This window comes from Saccostrea cucullata, unplaced genomic scaffold (genome assembly GCF_032062105.1).
Source record: "Saccostrea cucullata isolate Sc308-1 unplaced genomic scaffold, CSIRO_AGI_Scuc_v1 ctg1646, whole genome shotgun sequence".
NCBI lineage: Eukaryota > Metazoa > Mollusca > Bivalvia > Ostreida > Ostreidae > Saccostrea > Saccostrea cuccullata.
The window spans coordinates 31308-40788 of record NW_026938419.1 but is presented as its reverse complement, the minus strand read 5'-3'; the positions used below and the strand labels follow the sequence as shown (position 1 = coordinate 40788).

Genomic DNA, 9481 nt, shown 5'->3' with positions numbered 1-9481 from the left:
TAAGAATAAACGCCACATCATATTTGTCAACTCATTACGGAGCAGGATCTGGACCGATCTGGCTATCTGATGTTATGTGTAATGGTACGGAGGTTAACATAACAATGTGTTCACACTCTGAATGGGGTGATAATAATAGTCTATGCAGTCATGATGATGATGTAGGAGTATATTGTTCGGGTAATGCATTTTTTACTATAAAATCAATCTTAGATTTTCAGTTGAATAAATTACTAGTATGCAAGGCAAAATGGGCCAGATATGAAAATGAAGATCTTTGTACTCTGTAAGAATGGATAAAAGTACAAAGCGATTACTACTAAGTATGGTGTTAAATGGCTGAGGTGCAATATGAAAACCATATACCCTTCTGGGCCAGATATGAAAAAGAAGACGTTGTCACCTTGTCAGAATGGATTAAATGTATCAGATACATATTAAAGTCACGTATTAAAAGATTGAGGGGCAATATGAAAACCATCAATCCTTCTGTGTTCAATATATCAGAGACTGTTTTGATATTAGAAACAAGCTTACAATAGTATAATATTTGCAATACATGTATATGGCTAACAACATATTTCTGTATATAAATATGTGCTTTAGTGCCAATAAAGAATTGAATTGAATTGAATAAACCAGAAGTGAAAAAAGAATTAGATAGATTACACTATCAGTACGTACTGGTTCCTGCCGACAAAGCAGGTAACAACATTGCCTTCGTTCGTAAGGCCCATTAAATCAACATGTCACCCTGTCAGAATGGATTAAATGTATCAGATCCATGTTAAAGTCTCTTATTAAAAGATCGAGGGGGAATATGAAAACCATCTATCATTCTGGGTTCAATAAACCAAAAGTGAAAAAAGAATTAGATTACATCAGTATGTACTCGTCCCTGCCGACAAAGCAGGTAACAACATTGCCTTCGTTTGTAAGGCTCATTATTTAAATTGCATTCTAGAAGAACTTGAATTTAATTCTACAAGTGATAATCCTACTTATACTCAAACTTCCCTTTCTAAGGAAGAAATTTTTCATAATCACCTGTCAGTTATGAATACTTTTAATATACCACAGAGCCAAAATGAATTCAAACTACCTTATATATATTGGATTCCGAAACTTCATAAGAATCCTTACAAACAAAGATACATTGCAGGTTCCAGTAAATGTTCAACCAAGCCTCTTTCGTTACTCCTCACTAAGATATTGACAGTAGTGAAGGAAAAACTTCAAGAGCACTATGCAACTAAATATTCAAGAAATGGTGTGAATCAGATGTGGATACTAAAACATTCTAAAGAACTTTTGGTCAATTTGAAATCCCAAGACTTTACAAAAATCAACAGCTTAAAAACTTACGACTTTTCAACTTTATACACAACAATTCCCCACGACAAATTTAAATCCAGCTTTTTTTATATCATTGACTGCTACTTCTTCAATAAGAATGGAACTCGTAAATTTACTTACCTCGTCATTGGTCATTTGCAAAATTATTTTGTTACAACAGATTCTGATTGCACACATAAGTACTCTGACGTTGACATCTAGAAGATGCTTGAGTTTCTGATTGACAATATCTATGTAGTTTTTGGAGACCAGGTATTCCTTCAATCTATTGGAATACCCATGGGTACAAATTGCGCTCCGTTATTAGCAGACTTATTGTTATATTCATATGAAGCAAAATTTATACAAAATTTTATGCGTGAAAAGAGGAAAACACTTGCTGTGGCCTTCAACTCGACATTTAGATCTATCGACGACGTATTGTCAATTAATACTGGTAATTTCCATTCCTACGTCGATTCGATATATCCTGGTTAACTTGAGATTAAAAGTTACCATAGAGTGCGACACTTGTGGTTCATACTTGGATATTTTACTAGAAAAGATGCTAATGGTAATCTAACAACCATGCTAGATGAGAAACGTGATGACTTTAACTTTTCTATCGTCAACTTCCCTTACTTATGCAGCAATATACCTTGATCACCTGCATACGAAGTATATATATCTCAGTTGATTCAATACGCAAGAGCATGCTCTACGTATGAACAATTTCTAAAACGGGGTAAATTATTGACAAGCAAGTTGATGAAACAATTAAGAATATCAACAGTTTCGTTTAAAGTAATATTTGACGACGGATTTTTTCCGTTAATTCCTGATCATGACAAGGAGCACACGGCGGGTGTGATCAGTCGGCAGGGGATGCTCAATCCTTCGTGGCACCTGATCCCACCTCTGATGTTTCGGGGGTCCGTGTTTGCTCTGCTCTTATTTTGTATTGTTTTATGGACTTTGAGATTGAATACTGTTCGTTATCTCCATATCCTTCCTTTCAGTAATTAACGACTTTGCGCTGGTTGGTACATACCGACGTTGTGTCAAAACAACGTTAATTAAGTCATAACGTTGTTATAATGCTTTGAACGTTATAATTGCATATTTTAAATTTTAAAATAATTATATTTCTGAAAAATATCAAAGAAGAAATAAAATAACAGGGCACAAAAATTTCAATGATTTAATCTTCATTGAAAATATTAAGATGTATGTTAATAAATCTTATAAATTAATTGTAAAATCTTTAATATGAACATGTCGGAGGTACAAAATATCCTAATGAATATCCATAATTTTCCTCTTATATTTTTTCTCACTTTGTATGCTCTCGGTCTTACAAAAAGAAAATCCTAAAGTAGCTTCCTCTTTCAACCGTTTCCCCCTCATTTTTTTCAATTAGGTCGTAATTCAAGTTATGGCTTTTGACACCTACAATCAAACAAAAGCAAACAATATCAGTAGATCTTTCATACGCGGATCCAGAGGGTTCCACAACTCATAAAAATATTCAGACGCACCACAACAACTCATAAAAATATTCAGATGCACAACGTTTGACGAATTGGGGGTGGGATTGGGCCCCCTTCCTGATCCCCCTCCCCCTCTTGATGCGTGCATGTTTTTTTTTTATTTAAAACCTTTGAATTCTGCCATTTTATTTCTATATTTGTCTAAAATTTGTTAAAATATGAAATTTAAGATGTTAGAAACGTTTCCAATCGCGCCAATTATATCGACAATACTTTGACTAAAAGTTTATATAAAAGTCAACTGATTTTGTAATTGAAATATGAGTATCTTTGTTATACAGTGCTGCTATCCTGTAAGTTGACAATTCTATCCTATCCTATCGTGAATCCTGCATCCACAATCCTATCCTGTGATTTCAGTCTAATCCTATCCTATCCTATCCTGCAACTCTCAGTTTTTTTTAATATTTAGGAATTAATTTGACAAAACGAAAAAAACGGAATGACCATAAAAAAAATCAGATATAGTTAATATGGTATTCATTTAAGTGTTATATATTTTAATGGATAAAAATAATCGAGATCGACATTCCATAATTCCTGACACACTGCACATTTTAAATTAATGTAAACAAACATATTGTAATAAAACGTGGGCAAGTACTGATTTTGCGAACATCTGTAAAAAATTTGGGCATCCAGAAGAAAGAATTAACGAAAAAAATATAACAATACTTTGTTTTAATTTTCCTACTAACAATGATCGGGAGACATGGCCACAGGATCGCGACTTGCTCCCAGCGTGTTATAATTAATTATTCAAAAAAAAAAACCATAGGTATATACGGTAATAATGTTTAAGTATATGTTTCATGTAAAGTTTTATTTTTTCCTAAACTGAGCAGCATAACATGCATGTACATGTGAAGTCTAACTGTGCCTGTATAACATGTTTTTCTGTATGCGGTTATAAAAAAGAAGATATGATTAGACCATAAACTAAACACACAAGTCAAAATTTAGATCTAGAATATCTTGACTTTCACATATTAAACATTTTAAATGTGAAATTGTCTTATTATATCAAATATTAAATCTAAATGTATGATTTTTTCAATTTAAATTCATATCAATTTTTTCTTATGTGAATATTTTACAAACATGCAAAATACATACAAGTAGTTGCTGAATAAAATTCAAGATATTCAGAATGTCAAATTCTTATTTAACTTCATTTTCTTCTCAGTTTATGGTCAGTTCAGTGCCGTACAAATGTATTTCAGTTTCCAATTTTGTTTTTTTTTTGTGTGAAAATTTAAATATTTCCTAAATCTTCATTGTCAGACTCCGACAGATTGAAAGCAATAAATATTGTAGTGAGCTCACACATGTTCCTTAGATCTTATAAAACATGCGTAAGAAATTAAAAATTCACAGTATTTACAGTATTTATAACTCATTCTTGAGTAAGTCAAGTTTGTATTTGACCTTGACATTTGATCTTTAATGTTCATTAGTGTCTTATTAAGAGACATTAAAATGATCCACACATATTCCTTATATCTTATAAAACATGCAAGAGAATTCACAGTATTTACATCAATTGTCACACTTTCTTGAGTAAACCTTGTATTTGACCTTGACATTTGATCTTAAATTTTTCAGTGTTTAAATGAGGAAAAAATATTTGATCAAGTTCACAATATTTTTATTCAGGGTGATTCCTCAACAATGTTTAACAATTGAATATTCCATTACCATGAGACAAATTCATTAAAAGTATCCATGTACAGGATGAATTTCAATGCCAAGATCACAGATACATGTACATGTAGTTTGTTTAAATTTAAGTTTATCAATGTTTTTATTACAGTTGTATAATGTTTTAAATGCATATGATATGGCTTCCTTATCCGCTGCTCAAACTGAATTTCAAATGTCAGAGTTATTGTCAGAGAGATGGTCATAAACCGAACAGTTCCACAAATGTCAACAATGCACAGAAAAAAGCACTGATCTCCTTAAAAAAGCACCATGATTTCAGACTTAGGACTCTTTGAAACTGGTTTGAACATCTTTCATTATTTAGCCTAACAGCATATGAGATGAACTGCAATCTGCACAGCTGAAATGAGCAGGGTTGTCCTGAAAAAAAAAATTATAGGCATGTAGATTGTATATTTTGTGTTATTACACATTTAAACTGTTTTTGATTGTGATTATCTTTCACTTTTCATGTACAATTGGCTTTAATTTCATCTTTTTTCTCTCCCAAAAGTAGTGCATTAAGAAATCATGAAAAATAAAATCTTATACTGCAACCTCAGTCATATATTAATTTTTTTTTTTAATTTTATTTAACATAATTTACTCACAAGTACTTCATAATTCATTTTATCTTGTTGACTTGCTAACATGTATATGAATACATTAGTTTGGGAGATTTTTCTCTATTTTCTGCTTGTACTTATCTTTTAATTAATTTTTTTCTTTGTTTTCTTTTTTTTTTTTTGTCTTGAAATTTGAATATGAAAAAGAAAATACATATTTCAACAAAATGACTAGAATAATACAACATTGTTTTCAGTTTAATTTCCTCTCAAGATTTTTAAACGAAGAAAATCACTTGTTCCGAGAATCTGCTGACACGTCATCTCAACTCAGATAATGATTTATAAATTATGCATTTTAATGATCATGCATAAATACATGATAAAAAATCAAATCATACATACTTTTTAGATTATATCCTTTATACTGCAATGACGCATGAGTGCAGGCAAATCTATTCTCTGTAATAATGAATATTAAAAGATTAACTTGTGTTTCATAACTCACAATACATCATTACAAATAGTGCAGTGCTGAAGGCTGAATGAGCTTATTAAACATTTAAACAGTAGCATTAGAAATGGTCATAATGATTCTACATTCATTTATCATAAATTGCACTGAAATGAAAGAAACTATTTTCTAACCTAACTAGGGAAATGACGGTGCCTCGATTTACCCAAAAGGACCCAAAAGAACCCAAAAGGACCCAAAAGGAACCCAAAAGGACCCAAAAGGAAATTAAGAACGACCCAAAAGGACTTGAAATAAAGAGAATAAATGGATATATAATAAATACTTTCATATTTTATTAAAACTAAAACTAGTTTTTTGAGGGTAAAGTGTGTGTTTGGGGTGGGGATGAGAGGTCCCCGCCCCAGCCCCCCCCCCTCCCCCACCCATCCCCGATACCATATGCCTAAAACATGTCATTGAATAAAACTTATTTCTTTATTTATCAAATACCATTATAGTAAGATATGGTAAAACAGAAGGAGAAATAGAATAATACAGTGTACTTTGTTAATTTCAGCTAAAAGAAATCAAAGCATATCTGACCAGATTTAGTGTTTGATGTGTTATAAAAGTCGTATGTTATTTCTTTAAGAAAAGTTGCAACATATTTAAATGTATGTTTTTGCCAACTTTTAGGTAAATTTATAATATAATATTCATCATTTAATTCAAATAATTAATTTTCAATGTATTACAGTATATTAATTTGAGTCCTTTTGGGTCCTTTTGGGTTCCTTTTGGGTCCTTTTGGGTTCCTTTTGGGTTCTTTTGGGTCCTTTTGGGTAAATCGACGCACCCGTTAAATGATAATAGAATCAAACAGATTAACGCATAATACATATGATTGTTTTAGTCTAAGAGCTCATTGATAGCTGATTGAATCATGTGACAGAGTATATGTAAATATTTATCCCCCCTTCTATCTAGCCACTTCTATCTACACTACTTCTCTCTATTTTTCCGCACCCTAAATTTGTTTACATAAAATAGAATAAAATGTTTATAATTTGAGTTATTAGAATATTGTTTTAAGGGCGAAATAAGTGTAAAAATGCACACATGTACAGTGTACTTACACGTTCTCGCACATCATCTATTAAAGTCTGCGGTCGACGGTTCCTGTGGAATTATCCAATCAAACAGAGCAAATATAACAGGAAAACATGATATTACACTTTTACACAAGTAACAATCGGTTAAATCATCCAAACAAGCTGAAGAAATACGGTCTTTCGATGCCTGGACTCTTCGTTGTTTACATTCTCAAATTCTTCCGGTGCTCGTTCACGGTTAGATCGTACGCCGTATTACTCGAAGTTTATAATGTAAATCTGTTTTTAGTAAAGAGAATGTTTTATTTTCTATTTTAATTATATAAATATTTCTTTTGTAAACAGTTTATACTGTATTTCGTTTTTGTAAATTATTCTGAAATATGAATGAACCTTTGCTCGAATCTGATTGGCTGTAGGATACAGGATAGGATAGGATAGGATAGGATTAATTTCTATATGGGTCATTTTCAAAAAATGTCCAAATTCCTGTTATACAAGCTTTTTTGAAAATTTTGCAATAAAAATCAAATTTTTTTTTACCCGATGAATTTAACAACAATCTATAAGTGTAGAAAAAAATTAAGTGCGATTAAAAATTGACTAGAATACTAAAAAAAGTCCTTTAACCTGAGTAAAATTTAAGAGAATTGCTTGTGATTTCGCCGGATGTTTGACTTCAACTCTGATTATTGATGTATTAAATATAATTAGGCAGTGTAAAATGACCTTTATTGTGTTGTACATGTTTAATACTGTCTAAATGCATGCTAAAATGTTATTGAAAAAGAGTAAGTATATGATTTTTTTAATGATAAGTGTGTGTTATTTTTGCCGTGTCCTTGGAGTAACCAGGACATAAAAGTTATCTGTAATAGTTATCTTTCCTAAAGAAACTCTTCACTATCATCCTCCCTCTTTTGGTCTTGTTCCCGCCAAAATATCATGAGACACTTAACACAGATCTTTTATACCATAGGCACAATATGTGGTTGAAGGCAAGTTTGATTGCAATAGTAATTTATTTTTGAGTCCTAGGAGTTACTTCGATATTGTGATGATAAATTAATTTGCCATTTCTTTGATGCATTGAGCAAGTTTATAACAAAATACCTATCATCTAGGAGCTGTGCTTTATGTTCATAAGTCAGTTATTGCTTTCATACTTCCAATTATTTATATAATAATTCCCTGGTGTTACTGTCCATTTTGTTACTGCAAGAAAAGTCACTCTAAGGACGTATCTAATTACTCCATGGACAATTTACATAGAAAATAATTAAAAAGAATGAAAGTTGGAGTCATATGTTTTATTTTCCTCCCTTATTTAAAACTAACCAGCAACTAATTTTGTTTTAAAATGCCAAATTATTTACTAAATGTTTTTACCATTTGGAAATCATATGATTTTGCAGTCTTGGTTATGCAATGGACAGAATTGGGTAACTCCGCGGACCAATTGAAAAAAAAAACCTTTAAATTGCCAATTTTAATACAACATTTGTGTAAAGTTTATTACAATATAAAATAACAGAAATATTTTTATCAAATTGGCATTTATTTTTCATATTTATGTTTCCATGAGCTATAAATTAATTCAATAAATAATTTGAGTAACACAAAGGACAATGTTTGGTAACACAATGGAAGTAAAAACGATTAAATATTTATGTTATTAATACACTCTTGCAAGTTCTTTTGTTTCTGTAGGAAAATATACAACTTTTATTCCTTTTGAATAAATTGAAATATCAAAATTCATTATGTAATGCAATCATATCCCCTTTTATGCTCTTTAAAGTAACCTATGGTAACACCATAGACAAATTCAGTTACTCAAGGGACACTGCAAGGATTAAAGATAGAAAAATGAAACAAGCGTATTGCATATGGAGTGGTAATTGTGTTGATTGTATTGCAGAAAACAAATGTGGTGTGATATTGCAATTCAAGTAACAATAAATAATGAAGTGCAAAAAATATATGATGGTTAAAAATGGTAACACAAAGGAAGTTTTAGGTAACACAAGGGAATGTGAAATAAGGCAGAATATAATTAGTTTTCTTTAGTCTGAGGACTCTAGTTATGTTCTCTTGATGAAGATTATGTAAACAAGACACATTAAAAAGTTGCAATGAAGCCAATAAAATCCAAGAAGTAAAAGATAGATATATATCATTGAATTGAAAATACCTTTAAAGTTATATCAGATACGGAACATTTCTTTGCAAATGCATTTAAAGTCCTTTAATCATGTAAACCCTTAGATGAAAAAGTCACAAATTGTTCATAACTGTTCTAAAAGGATTTCAAAAGATGGTTTTAAGGAGACAATGTACCAGTCATTACCCTAGAATACAGTTTTGCATTTAGTTGAGGATGTTCTTCAGATTTGTCCAACTGAAATCCCTCATGACTGTGTTCTACATCCTGTAAAAGTTGGTGCTGAAAGAAGTTTTTAACCTTGGATGTATATAAGCTTTTCGAAAGTGGTGGTGAAGATTATATAGTCGAGGCAGCATTGGACAAACAACAAGGCCAGATATGGTGGCAGACCACTACATTTCAAGCCACTTTGTTGGATTGTTACCCTGAAGAACTGTCAATGAAAGTTTGGCAAACGATCAGTGGATACAAGAGCAAAAAGGGCAGAAAAATATCAATGAAAAAAATGAAAAAGAGTACAGATTAAAAAAAGTCAAGAGTTCCTGATAGGAAATCCGACTAAAGAAACTGAAAAGACTGACACCCTGGAA

At 31.3% G+C, this 9481-nt stretch overlaps 1 long non-coding RNA gene across 1 annotated transcript; it reads right to left on the bottom strand.

Moving 5' to 3' along the window:
• Positions 1 to 4437: 4437 nt before the first annotated feature.
• LOC134250147 (uncharacterized) lies at positions 4438 to 7180 on the bottom strand. The gene is made up of 3 exons (XR_009988435.1): positions 6749 to 7180; positions 5561 to 5617; positions 4438 to 4970 (listed from the first exon to the last, which is right to left on the bottom strand). It is a non-coding gene; the product is annotated as an uncharacterized LOC134250147 (long non-coding RNA).
• Positions 7181 to 9481: the final 2301 nt, after the last annotated feature.